This window comes from Chrysochloris asiatica, unplaced genomic scaffold (assembly GCF_000296735.1).
Source record: "Chrysochloris asiatica unplaced genomic scaffold, ChrAsi1.0 scaffold00006, whole genome shotgun sequence".
NCBI lineage: Eukaryota > Metazoa > Chordata > Mammalia > Afrosoricida > Chrysochloridae > Chrysochloris > Chrysochloris asiatica.
The window spans coordinates 19,004,313-19,023,390 of NW_006408524.1; the positions used below are offsets into that span (position 1 = coordinate 19,004,313).

General features: G+C 40.2%; 1 protein-coding gene across 3 annotated transcripts in view; it reads left to right on the forward strand.

Moving 5' to 3' along the window:
- Nucleotides 1-19,078, forward strand: part of PDE1C (phosphodiesterase 1C, calmodulin-dependent 70kDa) — a 646,978-nt gene that overhangs the window by 393,142 nt on the left and 234,758 nt on the right. The window lies entirely within an intron of this gene.

A 19,078-nucleotide genomic window follows, 5' to 3' on the forward strand; every position in this document is an offset into this window, starting at 1 on the left:
GGTAGTGAGGTTGGCCCAGGATCGGACATTGTTTCGTTCTGCTGTGCATGGGGTCGCTATGAGTCAGTTCCAACTCGATGGCACCTGACAACAACAACAACAACAAAGAAGACCAATTAATACTACTATTCAAATTTACACAACAACCACTAAAGCCTTTGATGATGAAACTGGAGAATTCTACCAACTTCTTCAGTCTGAAATTGATCAAGCATGCAACCAAGATGTGTAAATAATTACTGGTGACTGGAATGCAAAGGTTGGGAACAAAGAGAAAGGATCTATAAATGGAAAACATGGCCTTGGTGATAGAGATGATGCTGGGGATCACATGATAGAATTTTGTAAGACCAGCTATTTGTTCATTGCAAATACCCTTTCTTAAAAGACGACTATACACATGGACATTATCAGATGGAATATATAGAAGTAAAATTGACTACATATGTGGAAAGAAACAGTGGAAAAGTTTCATATCATCAGCTGCAACAAGGCCAACAAGAGACAATGGGAGAGAGATCATGAATTGTCTATATGCAAGTTCAGATTAAAGCTGAAGAAAATTAAAACAAGGTCATGAGAACCAAAATATGACCTTAAACATATCCCACCTGAATTGAAGGATCATCTCAAGAACAAATTTGATGCATTAAACACTAGTGACAGAAGACCAAAGGAACTGTAGGATGGTATCAGGAACATCATGCAGGAAGAAAGCAAAGGATCATTAAAAAGACAGGAAAGAAAGAAAAGACCAAAATGGAGGTCAGACAAGACTCTAAAACTTGCTTTCCAGTGTAGAAATGCTACAGTGAATGGAAGAAATGAGGAGGTAAAGGGGATGAACAGAAATATTTAAGGGGCAGCTTGAGTAGACAAATAAAATATTATAATGAAATGTGCAAATATCTGTAGTTAGAAAACCAAAAGGGAAGAACATGTTCAGCATTTCTCAAGCTGAACGAACTGAAGAAAATATTTAAGCCTCAACTTGCAATGTTGAAGAATTCTATGGGACAATAATTGAATGATGCAGAAAGTATCAAAAGAAGACGAAAAGTATACAGTGTCACTGTTCCAAAAAGAAATCAACTATTTTAAGGGGTAGCATTTGATCAAGAACCGATGGTACTAAAGAAAGAATTCTAAGCAGCACGGAAGGTATTGGCTAAAAAACAAAGGTCCAGAAATTGACAGAATGCAAATTGAAATCTTTCAACAAACTGATGCAGCATTGGACATGCTATTCATTTACGACAGGGAATTTGGAAGACAGCTCCCGGCCAACTGATTGGAAACGACCCATATTTATTTATGCACATTCCAAAGAGAGATGAACCAATAGAATGCAGACATTATCAAACAATATCATTAATATTATATGCAAGTAAAATTTTTCTGAAGAGAATTTAAAAATGGCTGCAACAATACATCAACAGAGAACTGCCATAAATTCAATCTTAATTCAGAAGAGGAACTAGGGGTATAAGAAAATGAGCAGAGAATACCAGAAAGATATTTACTTGTGAGATGGATTGGCATGGTGGCAGTAGCAATGGGCTCAAACATGACAATTGTGGGGATGGACCAGTCTGTGTTTCGTTTTCTTGGTCATAGTGTTGCTATGAGTGAGAACATACTTCATGGCACCCAACAACAACATTCTTTTAAAGCTAAAGCGTAAGCAAATGTTGTCATTTGAAGTAGTGGAGAAAGTGTAGATTACAGTTTATGAAGTCTTCATTCTTAATGAGTTAGATTATTATTGATCCAAGTCCAGGAAACAGATTTACTTTATATTGACTGATCCATTGAACTATGTCAGTGGGAATTTATAATTAAAAAATATAAAGTAGACCAATTAAAGAATTTATTTATTAATTCATGGTTATGGTGGTGGTTGGTGGTTATGTGCCATGGGGTCGGTTCTGACTCACAGTGACCCTGTACAGAGTTTCTGGGGTTGTAAATCTTGTTGGGAGCAGAAAGTCTCATCTTTCTCCCACTGAACAGCTGGTAGGCCCAACTCGATGTTAGCAGCCCACTGCACTACCAGAGGTGTATAAATACATAAAAGCAGAATTTAAGATTTTATTACTTTTACTATACTTTCTGTTCCTAGGTTTGCTATGATAATATCAATATTCTTGGTTGCATTTCAACATAACTCATTATAGGGAGCTTGGTGGCTCAATACCATAAGCACTGGACTGTCACCAGCTGACAACGTGGAAGAAAGATGAGGGCTTCTGCTCCTGCGAAGATTTAAAACCTCAGAAACCCTATATAGGGTGGCTATGAGTCAGAAACTACTTGAGGGCACTTAACAACAACATTATTATAATTTTGAGTTACTAGATATGGAGAAAATGATATGTAATTAAACAACAACCAAAAAAAAAAAACCTTAAAATTCAGTGTTGTGACATTTAATAACATTTTAGAGTAGGAGGAGGAAGACTTCAAGATTTATAGTCTTAAGACTCAGTGTGGAAGGTAGAATAATGGCCCCCAAATTTGCCCACATCCTTACATCCTTATCCATGGAACCCATGGATATATTATTTTACATGGCAAAATGGAGTTTGCAGATGTCTAGATTAGGATCTTGAGTTGGGAAGATTATTGTGGATTATCCAGGTATGCCCGAGATAATCACAAGTGTCTTTTAAGAGGAAGGTGAGAGTGTCAGTGTGAGAGAAAGTTGTGATGCTTTCTTACTGGCTTTGAAGATGCGGCCAGGAGCTAAAGAAAACAGGAGGATTCTAGAAGCTGGAAAACGCAAGGTCACTGATTCTTCCCTGGAACTTGTAGAAGGAACTCAGCTCTTCTGACACCTTGATTTTAGCCCAGTGAAAGTCATTTCAGACTTCTTCGGACCTCCAAAGTTGTTAGATAAGAAGTTGTATGGACCCCTGGTGTGGTGCTGTGGATAAAGCACTGGACAAAAAGGTCAGTTTGAACCACATGGTCGATGGTTGAAACTCACCAGCTGCTCCTCAGAAACGCTGTACAGGTTGCTATGAGTTGGCACTGACTTGATGGCACTTAACAACAATTGTTTTAAACCTCTTAGTGTAGTTATTTCTTATACCGGTCATAGGAAACTAATACGTATGGGCAGGAAGAAAGTTGGTCACAGGTGTAACTGTGTTTTGATCAAGCAGGTGAAAAACTGTGCGTGGCTCATTTCCTGTAGTCTTACAAAATTTAAAACATAATAGTTACCTTTGAACCTAGCATTTACCAAAGCCCTCTGAATACATCATCAGGGAGGTGTTAGGCAAATTTTAAGTACTTTTATTAATATTAGTCATTATAATTATGATAGTAGGTGGAAATGAAGCCAAGACTTAAATTATTCTGCACAGGATAAAGCTTTAATTTCCATATTCTTCAAATTAAACATAGTTTCTAAAAAATAATTACTTCCTGAAATATTTATCTCTGCTACATAAAGGCTCCCTTTAAAAATCTGTGACTCATTTGAAATCTTGCAATGAAGTGGACTTGCCCAGCTCTGTGCAAGGGACTAGCAGAATACTAGAATGATGCTAGAAGCAGTGAGCCCTCTGGCTGGCTGGAAGAGCCGTTGTGTGCTTAACAGAGGTGAGGTGACCACCATGGGGACCTCCTTTCAGAACTCTGAGCAAGTATGAAGAAGGCTACATTTAGCTAAATAAGTCAGATCTTGGAACATTTATTTAGACTTCCATTCCCTAGGGTGATTTATATGGTTTTCCCTCAATAGTCAGGGTGCTAGACCAGAAAATTTCTTTGAGAACATATGATTTAAAGAATCTTAGCACCACCTGCTACCTGCCATGAAGAGGGAACCCATCCCCTGCTATAGTTGTGGCCCTGAATCAAAATAACCACTCTTCTCTTTCTCCATGGATGGAGTTTAAAAGTCATCAAGTAATTCTTTGTAGTTTTCTACTAGCTTTTACATGGAACTCTGGTAGCGTAGTGGTTACGAATCGGGCTGCGAACCTTAAGGTCAGAGGTTCGAAACTACCAGTCTCTCCGCGGGAGAAAGATGAGGCTTTCTACTCCTGTAAAGATTTACACCCTTGGAAACCCTGTACAGGGTCGCTATGGGTCGGACCCGACTCGATGGCACTTAACAACAACATTAGAGAAAATCTCACAATTTTTTTTTTTTTTTTAACTCACTTTGATGAAACCCTAGCAAATGACTCGAAACGAGAAGCCACAAGAGTGGGGAATGCTTTCTTCTCTAGCGTGCAGTCCTTACATGTGTGGGCTGTGAAGTCAGATTACCTGAGTTTCATTCCTGGTTCTGTATCGTTCTAGCTATGTGACCTTGGGCAAGTTATTTTTCCGTGTCTCTGTTTCCTCAAAATGAGGATGATAATACTTCTACCTCATAGGATTGTTTGAGGATTAGATGAGTTAATTTTGTGAAAAGCACTTAGATCTTATAAAGATCAAACACATTTTTAATAAAATAATGACAATGTTTAATTGAATTATTTAATCCTTATAAATCTTATTATGTGTTAAGGACTTTTAATCCATGTTAGAGATGGAAACTGTAAGAGATAAGAAAGAAAGAGGTGAGGAGAGAAACGTGGCTTCAACAGCCGGCAGGTTTATTGAGAATAAACCTGGGAGGGGGAACTCAAAGTCAAGAGAGACAAAGAGCCCTCCAGTCTGGTCCCTTACAGACTGGCTAATTTAAGGTGATGTGGTCCAGGGTACAGTTTTGGTGGGCTTCCAATGGGTGGAGTTATGGAGATGTGCCTGAAACCAGAAACTACTGGGAGCAGTGTCTCTTGGTGTAATAAAGACTTAAGCTTTCAGGAGATCAAAGCTTACACAGGACTTTATATGGCACCATTTGGGGGGCATCTGCAATGTCATTTTGTTGATCAGGATCAGGGTCCTTAAGAAACCATGGTGCGAATGTTGTTGTTAAATGTGCCGTGGAGTTGTTTATGACTCATAGTGACCCTGTACAGGGTTTCCAAAGGCTGAAAGCCTCATCTTTCTCCTGCGGAACCAGCTGGTGGTTTCAAACTGCTGACCATGAGATTAGCAGCCCGATTAGTAACCATTACGCTACCAGAGCTCTTGTTCAATATCAGACTGTTGGCAAGTGACAAAACCAAGATGTGAATATACATCTGTCTAACTCCAGAATGAAGCCTCCCTCCTATATGTCTTCATTTCCATGCACTTTACTCATAACATAGAAAGGCACATGACTTTTGAGTGATCATTCTTAGGGATGGATTAAAAAGGACTCTAAGCCTGTGATTCATTAATGATATCTGTCTTGAGAGCTACAGGTGAGATGTTGAAAGCTCATCATGTTGTGCCATGCAAGAGAAATTGTCTTCACCTCAGGATTTTTTATTCCCATGTAGTCTTACAGGAACACACTCAGTATTTCTCAAGCTGAGGGAACTGAAGAAAAAAATTCATGTCTCAAATTGAAATATTGAAAGATGGGCAAAATATCGAATGATGCAGAATGCATCAAAAGAAGATAGGAGGAATACACAGTGTCACTGTACCCAAAAGAAATGGTCGATAGTCAACCTTTTCTAGAGGTAGCATATGATCAAGAGCCAATGATCCTGAAGGAAGAAGTCCAAGGTGCATTGAGGGCATTGGCAAAGAATTAGGCACTAGAAATTGATGGGAATCTTTCAGTAAAGTGATGCAGCACTGGAGGCGCTCACTCATCTATGCCAAGATATTTGGAATAAAGCTACCTGGCCAACTGACTGAAAGCGATCCATATTTGTGCCCATTCTAATGGGAGTGACCCAACGGAATGCAGAAATCCTCAGACAATTAATTTCGCATGCAACTAAAATTTGACTAGAGCTAATACAAAACTCGCTGTTACCATGTTGTTGTTGTTGTCAGGTGCCATCGAGTTGGAACCGACTCATAGCAATCCCATGCACAGCAGAACGAAACGATGTCCGATCCTGGGCCAACCTCACTACCGCTGCCACATACATTGACAGAAAACTTTCAGAGGTTCATACTTGATTCAGAAGAGGATGTAGAGCAAAGGATATCACTGCTGACATCAGATGGATCTTAGCTGAAAGCAGAGAATACCAGAAAGATGTCTACCTGTGCTTTACTGACTACGCAAAGGCTTTCAATTGCTTGGATCATGGCAAGTTATGGACTATATCATGGAGAATGAGTTTTCTGGAACACTTAATTGTGCTCATGAGGAACCTATACATAGACCAAGAGGCAATTGTTTGAATAGAGGGAACACCAAATAGTTTAAAATTAGGAAAGGTATGTGCCAGGGTTACATTCTTTCACCATACTTACTTAATCTGTAAGAAGCTCTAGTAGCATAGTGGTTACAAATTGGGCTGCTAACCTCAACGTCAGCAGTTCAAAACTACCAGTGGTTCCATGAGAGAAAGATGAGGCTTTCTGCTCCCATAAAGATTTACAGCCTCAGAAACCCTATACTGGGCCGCTATGTGTCAGAACCAACTCACGGCATACAACAACAACAGCAACAACTTACTCTGTATACTGAGCAAACAATTTGAGAAGTTGGATTATATGAAGAAAATCATAGCATCAAGGTAGTAGTAGGAAGACTCATTAACAACCTGCAATATGTAGATAATACAAACTTGCTTGTTGAAAGTGAAGAGGAGTTAAAATACTGATGAAGATCAAAGACCATAGCCTTTGGTATGGTTTGCACATCAATGTAAAGAAAACAAAGATCCTCACCATTGCATTGGACCAATAAATATCCAGCTAAATGGAGAAAAGATTAAAGTTGTTAAATACTTCATTTTGCTCAGACCAACCATCAAAACTCTTGAACGCAGCAGTTAAGAAATCAAAGGATTAGCATTAGACAAAGTATTGCATTAGGCAAATTTGTTGCACAAGACCTCTTTAAAGTGTTGAAGAGCAAAGATGTCAGTTTGAGGACTAAAGTGCGCCTAACGCAAGTCATGGTCTTTTCAATAACCTCATATGCATGCCAAAGCTGGACAGTGAATAAGAAAGATTTTAGAAGAATTGATGCATTTGAGTTATGGTGGTGGAGGAGAGTATTAAAAGTACCATGGACTGCCAAAAGAAACAAACAGATCTGTGTTGGAAAATTCAGCCAGAATGCTCCTTGGAAGCCACGATGGCCAGACTTCATCCCTCATACTTCAGACATATTATTAGGAGGGACCAGTCCCTGGAGAAGAAGGATATCATATTTGGTAAAGTGTAGGGTTGGAGAAAAAGAGGAAGACACCCAATGAGATGGATTGACTCAGTGACAGCAGGAATGGGCTCAGGCATAGCAATGATTGGGCATTGTTTTGTCCTGTTGTTCCTAGGCTTGCTGTGAGTCGGTACTGACTCGATGGCACCGAACAACAACAACAGTCCCACAAGAAGGAGCCCTGGTCACAAGGTCAGCAATTAAAATCTACCAGTTGCTCCTCTGGAAAAAAGATGAGGCTTTTCTGTTCCTTTAAAGATTTGTTGTTGTTATGTGCCATGGAGTTGGTTCTGGCCCATAGCGACCCTGTACAGTGTTTCCGAGGCTGTAAATCTTTACGGGAGCAGAAAGCCTCATCTTTCTTCTGCGAAACAGCTGGTAGTTTCGAACTGCTGACTTTGTGGTTCGCAGCCTGATTTGTAACCACTATGCTACCAGATAGCCTTGGAAACCCTATGTGTTGGAACCTACTCGATGGCACAAAACCACTGCTACAACCAGCCTTACAAACAGATGTGGAGCACCATTTGGAGACCCATACATGTATATTGGGGAGACACACCCAGTCTTTCTGAATATGATGACACTGCTGTATACAAATAAAGGTACAGCTTGGTTTTAAACAACTTGAGACCATGGACCCCCTTGGAAGTCCATGACTGGCTGATGTCAGAGAGCCCTTCAAGTGACTATGACTCCTGTTAGAAAAGTAGTCCTAAGGTGTCCCCAAGACCGTCACCATCAGATAAGTGATTAAGAAAACACTAGGGAGTTTCTGGGTTCTTGTGCCATATTTATAGGGTGAGGATAGAGAGGCAGGCAGAAGCCAGGGAATGAGAGTCACATAATTCATGAACGATGTTGCTGTAAGTGTTTGACAAGATAATCAAAGAATTTCCCTCACAGAACTTAGTACAGTCCTCCAGCTCCAAGGCTCTGGCTACTTACTCTGTATAACCTTCTGGCCAAGGTGGGCTCCTCTCACTGATTTCAGAATTAGAAGACCTGTTTCTGAGTAACCTGGCCTACTTAGTAAGCACATGTGTCCCCTATTCGGACCCAACTTCCCCCAAAAGACCAATTAGGTCTGCCTTAATGTCTACTTAATGTTTCCTAATTTGACACTAATCATCTAAACATCTGTACTCAATTTAAGAGTCTTCTGAAATGTACGTTCTCTAGATACCCATCAGTTAATATAATAATTTTGTGAGACTTGAATGCCAGAATTGGCTCCCCTCTGCCCAGCATCCATCCATCTGTAGGGGATCTAACTTGGGAAGGTGGCTTCCGTGCTGGGGCATCCCTGCAGAGAGTTGGTTGAAATCTAAATCTACAGTGGAAATGTCCGAGTAGATGGTGGTGATGGAGAATATGAATGTGGAAGTTAGACTCGGTCTGAACCCTGGCTCCTAAAATGGCCAGCTTTGTACTTTCAGATTTATTTAACTTAAACGCATCACAATGTCTTCATCTCTCAAGTGGGCATGATGAAACCTCTACTTCATTGGACCCTTGCTGCCAAGGGCAATTTAGTGTACAGACAGAAAATACCCACACATACATACATAGACACACCAAATAAATAAGACAAAATTAGATTGTTCTGTTGTGATGAACATGACTTGATAATATGATAGTGTGTGTAACTTGGGTCGGTGGCATTTTTTCATGGCTCATGAGGAAAGGGCAGTCTAAGAATCAAGGCAGTATTGTGGGAGGAGGGAGTATGTTCTAAGCAAAGGCCTGAGATGGAAAAGAACTTGACATTTTCTAGAAATAGAAGGAAAGCTCATACACCAGAAGAAAATCATGGTTCTCAATAAAAGCATGCATCTTGATCCCCGCAGGGCTTTGTTAAATCACAGATTGCTGGATCCCAAGCCTAGAGTGTCTGAATTAGCAGACGTGGGGTGGAGCCTGAGATTCTGTGTGTGTGTGTGTTAATTTTTTATTGGATGAAGGGGAATCTTTTTTCTTTTTTTCTAACCAAGGTCCCAGCAGATGCTGGAGGATCTAGCTTCAGCATCACACACTTTGAAAACCACTCATCTGAGCAGAGTGAACTGGTGAAAGACAGAGGACAAGGACAGAGACCATGGCTTGAGGGTCACGGAATCCATGAGAAAACATTTGCTTGTTAATCAAGTACAATGGGAAGCATTTGGAAAGTGTTAATATAGGGTATATTATAATATGATATGAAGTCCTGGTGTGGCACTGTAGGATAAGCATTGGACTACTAACCAGCTACTCCTTGGAAACCCTGTGCAGGGTTGTTATAAATCTATGGCACTTAACAAGAACAGCATCGTCTGATATATGTTTTCAGAGGTCCATTCTGACTTCTGTGGAGAGGTTTGTAGAAGACCATTGACTTGATGCACTTAACCAAAACAATTGTTGGAAACATCCAAATGACTGAGAGCAGAGTGGTCATAATACGGGTGCAGAGACTTAATGTGCATTTTGGGGATGGGCCTTCTGACACTTGCTGACAGTTTGGATATGACAAGAGGAGAACGTACTAGGCAAGAACATCTTAACTAATATTTAATGTGAACTGTGTATTTGCTAAGAGATGGCTGTTTACAGCCTTCTTTCACATGCCCATTCTAAATTTACTTCTTACTGACATTGAGTCTTTTGTTAACTTTCTCAAATCAAGAACACGATAACATTTTTCTTACGTTCTTTTGTGATACATATTCTACTTGCAGATCACAGGTTCCTCCTATCTTCTTGACTGGCTCTTTTGTCTTTTCATTTGATTCTGTAAGTATTTGCTTCATTGTTGGATAAATTCATTTCTTCTTCCCCACATGAGATACTAAATAAAAATCTCTATTTTTAAAATCTCTGGTGTAAATATGCAATTACATATGATTTAATTTCCATGATTGTACGGTCATTCTTTATGTGCTAAAATGTTGATTTTCCCTTGAAAAGAAAAATCCATTGATATTTCCCTGCCTTCTAATTAGAGTCTTCTAAGAATAGTTGATGTCAGCTTGAGGACTAGGGTGCGCCTGACCCAGGCCATTGTGTTTTCAATAGCCTCATATGGATGCGAAAGCTGGACAGTGAATAAAGAGGATCGTAGAAGAATTGATGCCTTTGAGTTGTGGTGTTGGAGGAGAATACTGAGGGTGCCATGGACTGCCAAAAGAACCAATAGATCTGTTTTGGAAGAAGTGCAGCCAGAGTGCTCCTTGGAGGCCAGGATGGCTAAGCTTCGTCTCTCCTACTTTGGACATGTAGTCCGGAGGAAACAATCGTTGGAGAAGGATGTCATGCTGGGTAGGGTGGAGGGTCAGAGAAAAAGAGGAAGACCTCCAACGAGATGGATCGGCCAGGTGGCATCATTGATGGACTCGGGGGTGGCAGCGGTGGTGAGGTTGGCCCAGGATCGAGCATTGTTTCGTTCTGCTGTGCATGGGGTCGCTATGAGTCGGTTCCGACTCGATGGCACCTGACAACAACAACAACAACAAGAATAGTTGAACATTTTTTGATGATTGATGGCCTTATTATGAACATGGTTTCTTGGAACCAGCTACACAAACGTGGAGATACTATGGGATGTGAGATTGAATACCCATAAGTCTCAGTTGGAATGCTTTTTGGCTGTCATCTCTGGGTCAAACATGTGGAGAAGAGTGTAAATCAGCCAAAGACCTATATACAGAGGGTGAGTAGAAATGAAATAACATTTAAGTGCTATTACTTTGTGTGGAGCTTGGGTTAATGCGCTGGACTGCTAGATCAGTTTGAATTGCAAGGTCGGAAGTTCAAGCTACCAGCCATTCCTCAGAAACCCTATACAGGGTCGCTATGAGTCAGAACCAACTCAATGGCACTTAACAACAACAACTTTGCTTAGCTCATCTCAACTGTTCCTTACTGCCTATTCCTGACTTAAAGTTTCCTAAAGGTAGTTTATAGCTTGGTTTTATAGATGAAGAAAACCATGTGCTCATTGTTTTTAGCTGCTTTCAAGACTCTTAGTGACCAAATGCACACAGAATGAAATTCTCCTGGTCTTGCACCAGCCCCATGCCTGATTGCAGATTACACCCTTGTGATCTGTACGGTTCTCATTGGCTGATTTTTTTGGAAGTAGATCAATCACCAGGTCTTTCTTTCTAGTTTTTGTTAGTCTGAAGCTCCACTGCAATGGAGAATTTGAGGGGGCTCCTGTGTACTTTGCCAGACTCTTGAACTCCCTGTCACTGTGTGCTCATTGGTGAAGGGGAAGCTTGGCAGGAAGGACTGGTAGGAGGGCAGCATCAGTTTGAAAGTTTTGATATTTTTTCATTTCTCCCCTTACCATGAAGCAATTGGATCTGACTTCACTTTGGTCTTTCTCAGCCATGATCCACCTCTCCCCACCCTCTTTGCCAGGCTGAGAAATCAGGGACCCAACATATGGCCCAGACTCTGGTGTTAATTGGCTCTGTGACTTTGGCTTAGGAGCTTCAATCTCTGTTGACCTGAATTTCTTTCATTTTGGAAAGGAAGGGGATAAACTCCATGTCTTACACTTTTTTTTAAATGGGAACAATTCTACAATTTCATTGACATTTGCAAAAGAGCTTTGCTGATTTTTTCTCCTTGTGTTTTGTCTTGATTTCATTGTTTAACTTCATCTATTATTGTTCCTGGAGTCCTAGTGTGGCACTGTGGGTTAATGCGCTGGACTGTACAGTCAGTTGGAACTGCAAGACTAATGGTTCAAGTTCACCAGCCACTCCTTGAAAACCCTATATAAGGTCACTATGGGTCTGAATCGACTCGATGTCACTTAACAACAACAATAAATTATTGTTTCCAAAATTTAAATTATTTTTGTGAATAGAGATATGAGTAAAAGTTGACAGGCATTAATATAGCATTCCGATGAAGATATTACATTGATTAAATTATTATATTAAATTGTTTATGGTGATAAAAATCCAATTACTGTCAAGTCTATTGAGAGTCACAGTGACCTCATTTGTGCCAGAGTAGAACTGTGTTTCATAGGGTTTGCAATGGCTGATTGGTTTCAGAACAGATCACCAGGCATTTCTTCCGAGGTGTCTCTGGGTGAACTTGAGTCTCCAGCCTTTCAGTTAGTAGCTGAGCACATTAGCCTTTTGCAGCACCCAGGCAGTGAGAGCATTTATTGAGCAATTACTATATAACTAGTACATTTCCTCTTGTAGTGACTGAATGCAATGGATCAAGCATGGGGAATGCCAGGTAGAAAGAAAGAGGGGCTCTGTGAGGCCAGGATGGAGTCACATGGTGTGATTTTTTTTTTTTTTTTTTTAATGAATCAGCTGAAGCCTGATATAGAAGCTGGGATGAGCGAGCTAGTTGCTCTGGTTGCAAAACAGCAGGGCTGCCAAGTGGAGCCATAGGCTGGGTTCTTGGAGTGTACGTAAACTTTTTAGGGTTTAATGAATATGGAATCATCAGATATATTATTCTTTGGGAAATGGTTATGTTTTGAGACACCAAGGTAGACTCATGCATTCATTAATTTATTCTTTTATTTACTCATTCCTTTCTAAAGAGTCTATTTTATACCTTCTGTGTGCTAGCCAAAGAACCCTGGTGGCATTGTAGGATAAGCACTGGACTGCTGACTGCCATACTAGCAGTTCAACCCTACCAACTGCTCTATGGGAGAAAGATGAGGCTGTCTCCTCATAAAGATTTACAGTCTCAGAAATGAGTCGTTGCTATGAGTCAAAATTGATGCGAAGGCAGTGAATCTGATGCTTGTTTGATTGTTTGTTTACGTGCTAGGCAAGGAATCCCTGGGTGGTGCAAATGGTAAAGTATTTGACTGCTAGTCAGAAGGTTGGTGGTTCAAACCCAATCAGTGTCACCTCAGAAGAAAAGCCTGGTGATTTCTTTCCAAAAGGTCACTGCTATGAAAATACTCTGGAGTATAGTTGTACAAACACATGGAGTCAAGTTGGAATCAACTTGACGGCAACTTGTTTGAGTTATGTGCTAGGCAGAACCAGAGAGCAAGATAGAGGCTGGCAACTGGACAGACATTCTGACAGAAAGGATGGCTAGACCTAGATGAGTAGAGTGTGTGTTAAGGAGGTCCAGGTGAGTAGGAAGCATGACAGGATGGCCCTTTCTTCATAGATCTCGTGACTCAGAAAAAGAATTCTCATGACACCTTCTCTCTAATAAGAAGAGCTTTCAAAAGACATCACTTGATCCAGGTTGGAGTGCTCCAGTGGTTGTGTAGCTGCATGGCATAGTGCTCAGGGCAGGAAGTGGGTAGGAGTTCTGCATCCAGCTGACATTGCAGCTGGGAATTAAGATTGGCAGAATGTAATTATTGAAAGTGGCAAACTGGAAGGATCTGGAAGCTCATATTCTCAGCCTGCTCTGCCAGCTAGAAGCTTGTTGACCAGCAATTGTCAAGACCACTGTCAGACTGCTCCATTCCAAAAATAGGAAATTTGCAATGCTTCGCTAATAACATGGGGCCACTTATAAAATAGCTTCCGATCATCAAAACTGATTCCACAGTCATGTGCAACACTGTGGCACATTACTTAGAGCATTTTATCTAATGTGCTTAAGCTTCTTCACATCGCAAAACTGTGCACCAAAACAAAAGCTTTAAAAAAATGCCACGGAAACAGCAAAAAGGAAGCACTGAAGCAAATACAAATTTGAGTCTTTGAAAACATACAGTACGCCCCTTTTGGATATTGCCTCCAATATCCTTTGAGCTTGGAGAGTACAAATAAATACCCATATAATTACTCCTTAACTGAGTAATTGCATGCTTATTCATGCCCCTTGAATTGATTAGTAATTATACTTGGAATTGCTAGGGATAAAAGAAATGAGACCAGCTACAGTGGGTCTGTCAAGTCCTTACTGAGCATGGCTGAAAATGATGGCTTACATAATAGCTTTGGTGGTATTTGAAAATAGTGGTTTCCAGGACTTGAAGTTTGTGATAAACCGTTTTCAGAAGGTCAGAGAGAAACTGACTGGCTACATTTCAGGGTTTTCTCTCTTAAATTTTATGAGAAATCTTCATCCTCCTTTTTTCTCCCAATAAAGTCATACTGACATTTCTCAGAAAGAAAGTTGGATTGTAACTGATGTTAACATGCAGAATTGGGTTTGGATTAACTTGAGTATTTAAGTGGGATGGGGTGGGGGGCTCTTGAAGTGAAAAAGTCATTGGGCAGCAGAAACGGTTAATATGCTTGTCTGTTAACCAGAAAGTTGGAGGTTCAAGTCCACTCAGAGGTGCCGCAGAAGAAAGCTACATACTAATGAAATCTCAATTTTTATAAACTCTATGAATAACAGTTCTACTCTGACATACATGTCAACTGGTGTCTTGATTTGGGAAGTGAAATTGCTGAACATTTTAGGTATCATCAGAATGTCACTAAATGTCAGCTTTGCTTTCAATATTCCTTCCTCTCTATACTAAGAACTTAATATTTGATCATAAATTATTGGTAGTCCCGATTTACAACAGGGTTCTGTTCTGATGCTTGTGTCATAAGTCAGTTCTCATTTAAGTAAAATACCTCTTTTATTTTTTAAGTTTTCAAAGTCTAATTGTTATTTGTCTGTGGGTGTTGGAAACATTACATATAAACTTACAGATATATGTTAATACACACATACATAAAAACACACAAATCATAAATATTTACTCTGACAATGAAGAAGAGATGAATAACCTTGGTATTTGGTTAGTTGTGGTGATAACATTTTCTAGGCCGTCTGAATTATCCCTGGGAATGGGGATGGCATTTCCAGTAGGACAATTAGTGAGAGTTGTTTGTTCGATACAGCATCTTACTGCTCCAAAATCTGCCTGTTGGCGTTAAGGAAGTCATCAGTGTCTGAGTCCATGTTTTTAAGAAACGGAAACCTCTGGTTTAGTGTAGAGAAGACGACAGTGAAGTCTTTAAAAAAAAAAAAAATGTTTTTGACAACTTTTCTCCTTCCTCTTCCTCATTATTTCTTTCTTCTTTGACATTTCTTTCTCTTTCAAAATCCATTAAGTCCTGATCTATCCATTCCCTGAGCTGTTCCACACAGGTGATAAGACGTTCTAAATTTAGCGTTCCTGCCATATGGACAATTTCCCCACCAATCTCTTCCATCATATTATCTTTATCAAAGCTTGGAGCCTGTTCACATAACTCAGCACACCCTTCCCCCTGCCTCCCATATCCTCTGTATGTTTTACCCTATAACTTCCTCCCAGGATGATGCAGCATTCCAGATACTGAGGGTCATAAGTGTGGTTCGTTAAAACTTAAATATGTCAGAAGTTAAGGACTACCTGTACTGTCCCTATTTAAATTACCATTGGTGAGTGAGTATTTTGTAAAACACTGGCAATGGCTCATAGTGGTGTTTGGGTTCCTTATTTATGAACATAGGAGTTTTGAATTAGGTTATCAGTCAGGATCTGACAGGAAGCTCACTCCCACATTGATGGTGTAAGAAGGGGTTTCTTACAGACAAGAAGGAGGGTAAAGGAACCACCAAGTGGTATCAAGCCACCTAGAGACTAGTAGCTGTGGGAAGCTATTATTCCCCTTAGTCCTAAAGGGACAAGAAAGGGCTTAACACACAGGAAATCAGTGGGAGCAAGAACTATGGAAGAAGTGTCTCCTGGCAGAAGCCAGCGAGTGATGGAGGGACATCATCATTGTCAGTAATATAATTCACAGGGTTAAGTGGTAGGGAAGAAATCCTCGACTCTCTGCTCCTGACCTATGTTTCTTCCTAGTGCACCCAATGGTCTTATCCATCTTTAAAAGGAAGGGTCCCAGTATAGAGCAGGAAGACAGACAGGAGGATGTTGTCATTTACTGCATTCTTGCCATATGCCAAGCACTATGCTAGTTGCTTTACATACACAATCCTCATAGGGACCCTAGGAGATATTTGTTCACGTTTTTCATGAGAAAACTGAGCCTCAGAATGATTAATAACTCACTAATAAACACACAACTAGTAAACAGAGTTGGTATTTGAGCACGAACTTTGTGCTTCCAGAGCTTGTGTGCTATGTTGTTGTTAAGTGCTGCTGAGTTGGTTCAGACACATAGAGACCCTGTATAGGGTTTATAAGGAGCGCATGGTGAATTTGAACCTCCGACCTTATGTTTCAAACTGACCTTGTGATCCAGTGCATTATCTCAATATATACACGGTTGTTGTTAAGCACTGTGGAATCCGTTCCAATGCATAGGGACCCGGTACAGGGTTTCTGAGGAGCCGCTGGTGGGTTTGAACTGCAGACTTTTTGGTTCACAGTTCAGTGCTGATCCAACAGTGTCACTAAACTGCTATATTTATAATGCTATATTTATAATTTATAATTATAATGCTATAATTGCTATAAGGCCCAGTTTCCAAGTCTGTTTAATAAGCATAATGTACCTACCTCAGAAAGTCACTGTGAGGAAAACCATGTGAGGGATGGAGCACAGTGCTGGGCACAGAGGAGATGCTCAACAAAGACTCACTCTCTTCTGTCCCCATTCAGTCATCTTTCTCTTTCCCAGAGCAAATGGGCAACAAGTACGATATGCAGCCCCATGGGACTATGCTGTTTTTCTCTTACTGGTGGAGGACTGGAAATAGTCCTCATGTTTATCCCCTCATGAATTATAATCAAGACGTCAGTTCAAATCTAGTGATGCATTGCAGGAAGTGACTAAATAGAAATTCAGTGCAAGGAGCAAAGGTGCCTAGTAAGTGTCAGCAATAATGGATAACTTTACAAGTTGTTTATTCAACAACTGCAATTTGCATTTCTTAGCAACAGTGGAACTGCAAAAAGGAAATTTGTATCCAAAACAATTGACTAAATTAAGACAGAAGGAAAAAGCCAGCCCATGCTTTTTGGCTTTCCTAACACTGAGATGTTTTAGCTTTGAGAAGCAATTTCATACATTTGGTGGCCACCCCGCACCCCCAAGACTTTTCAGCAATGTGTCTTTTCAGAAGAAAGACCTATCTGTTTCCTAAGGACCACTGATAAGGAAACGCTATGGAATGCAGTTGGGCTTCTCATGGGTGGGAATTGACCTGAAGGCAACTGGTTTGGCTTGGTTTTAGTGTCATTGATTGTTTTAGTGTTTCAGGATTTATAGTGTTGGATTTTAGTGAATACTGAGGCTCAACATGAAGATGTACTTCTGATTTCTGTGTCTACACTGGGTTCTGATTTGTCAACTTTCCACTAACTCAACAATAGGTAAGCTTTTACATTTTAGTAGGACCTTCAGCATTTAGGACTAATAAGGATTAATTTACCTTCATCTCTAACCAGTTAGTTCAGCAGGCTATGGGCTGAGGCAATCTATCTATCTATATTTGTTGTTGCTGTTAAGTGCTGTTGAGTCGGTGCCGACCCACAGCGAACCTGTACAGGGTTTCCAAGGCTGTAAATCTTTACAGGAGCAGAAAGCCTCATCTTTCTCCTGTGGAGCAGCTGGTAGTTTCGAACTGCTGACCTCAAGGTTCGCAGCCTGATTTGTAACCACTATGCTACCAGAACTTATATATATATATCCTGATGTGGCACTGTAGGGTCAACACTGGGCAGTGAACCATAAGGTCAGTAATTCAAACCCACCAGCTCCTTGGAAAACCTATACTGGGTTCTCAACAGCACTTAACAACAACACAACATATATGTGTGTATATATGTATGTGTACACATATAAGTTAAGTTTTAAAGTGCCATTGAATCTATTCTGACTCATAGTGACCCTGTATAGGGTTTCTGAAGAGCGGCTGGTGGGTTTGAACCACCAACCTTGCTGTTAGCGGTCCAGTGCTTACCATTCAGTGCCACACTAGAAGTCTATCTTAAACATAAACCATCAATTTTGTTTAAGGGTATAATAAATAGTAGAGGACTGTTTCTGATACATTTTATTTTCTACCTGAAGGCTTTTCTTTTTTTTTTTTTTTTGCTGACAATAAACTCAGCTGGATTTATTGAAAGATCATTCATCTTTCAGCTTAATTAATTAATCCTTCCTTCTTAAGCAAAGCAGTTCATGCTTGCGGCACAGAAAGCAGCATGTTCTTTAGAGGGTGGCAGACAGAGAGTGCCAGTTTGTTAGACCAAATTGAGAAAAGAGCTGATAAACTTAAGCCTGCAGACTTGTTGCTGAGAACTACATGAAGCGTAGTAGCTCGGGAGAGTAGAAATTGTAGTTCTGACCAGGATCCTGGAGAGAAAAACCAAAAAGCAATCTAGAGCTTACAGCATTTTGGAGTGTTTTGAGTGACATATTTGATCAAATTTTTGGGAATCTATGTCATCTCTCTCATTTTAATCTGACATATCGATTTGATTTCATTTACTTTTTATTTTTGAAATAATTTCACCAACATGCAGGAAGAGTATCAAGAACGCTTATACACATTTTGTCCAAATTCACTAATTGTTAATATTTTTCACTTTTGTGTCATCTCTGCCTGTCCTTCCGTTCCTCCATCCATATGTATCAATCTACTTATCTATCATCTACTCAGTTCTTCCCTGAACCAGTTGAGAGTAAAAACCCTTTACCTTGAAAATAATTCCATGTGTATTGTCTGAGGACAATTGACATTCTTTAACATAGTCACAGCACATTATTAAATAGGGAAGCTATACGTGGATTAAATGCTGTCGTCTAATTTACAGTTTGGATTCAAATTTTAAGTAACCCTGGTGGTACTGTGAGTTCGGTGTTTGACTGCTGACTGCAAAGTCTTTGGTTCAAATCCACCAGTCGCTCAGTGGGAGAAAAATGAGGCTGTCTG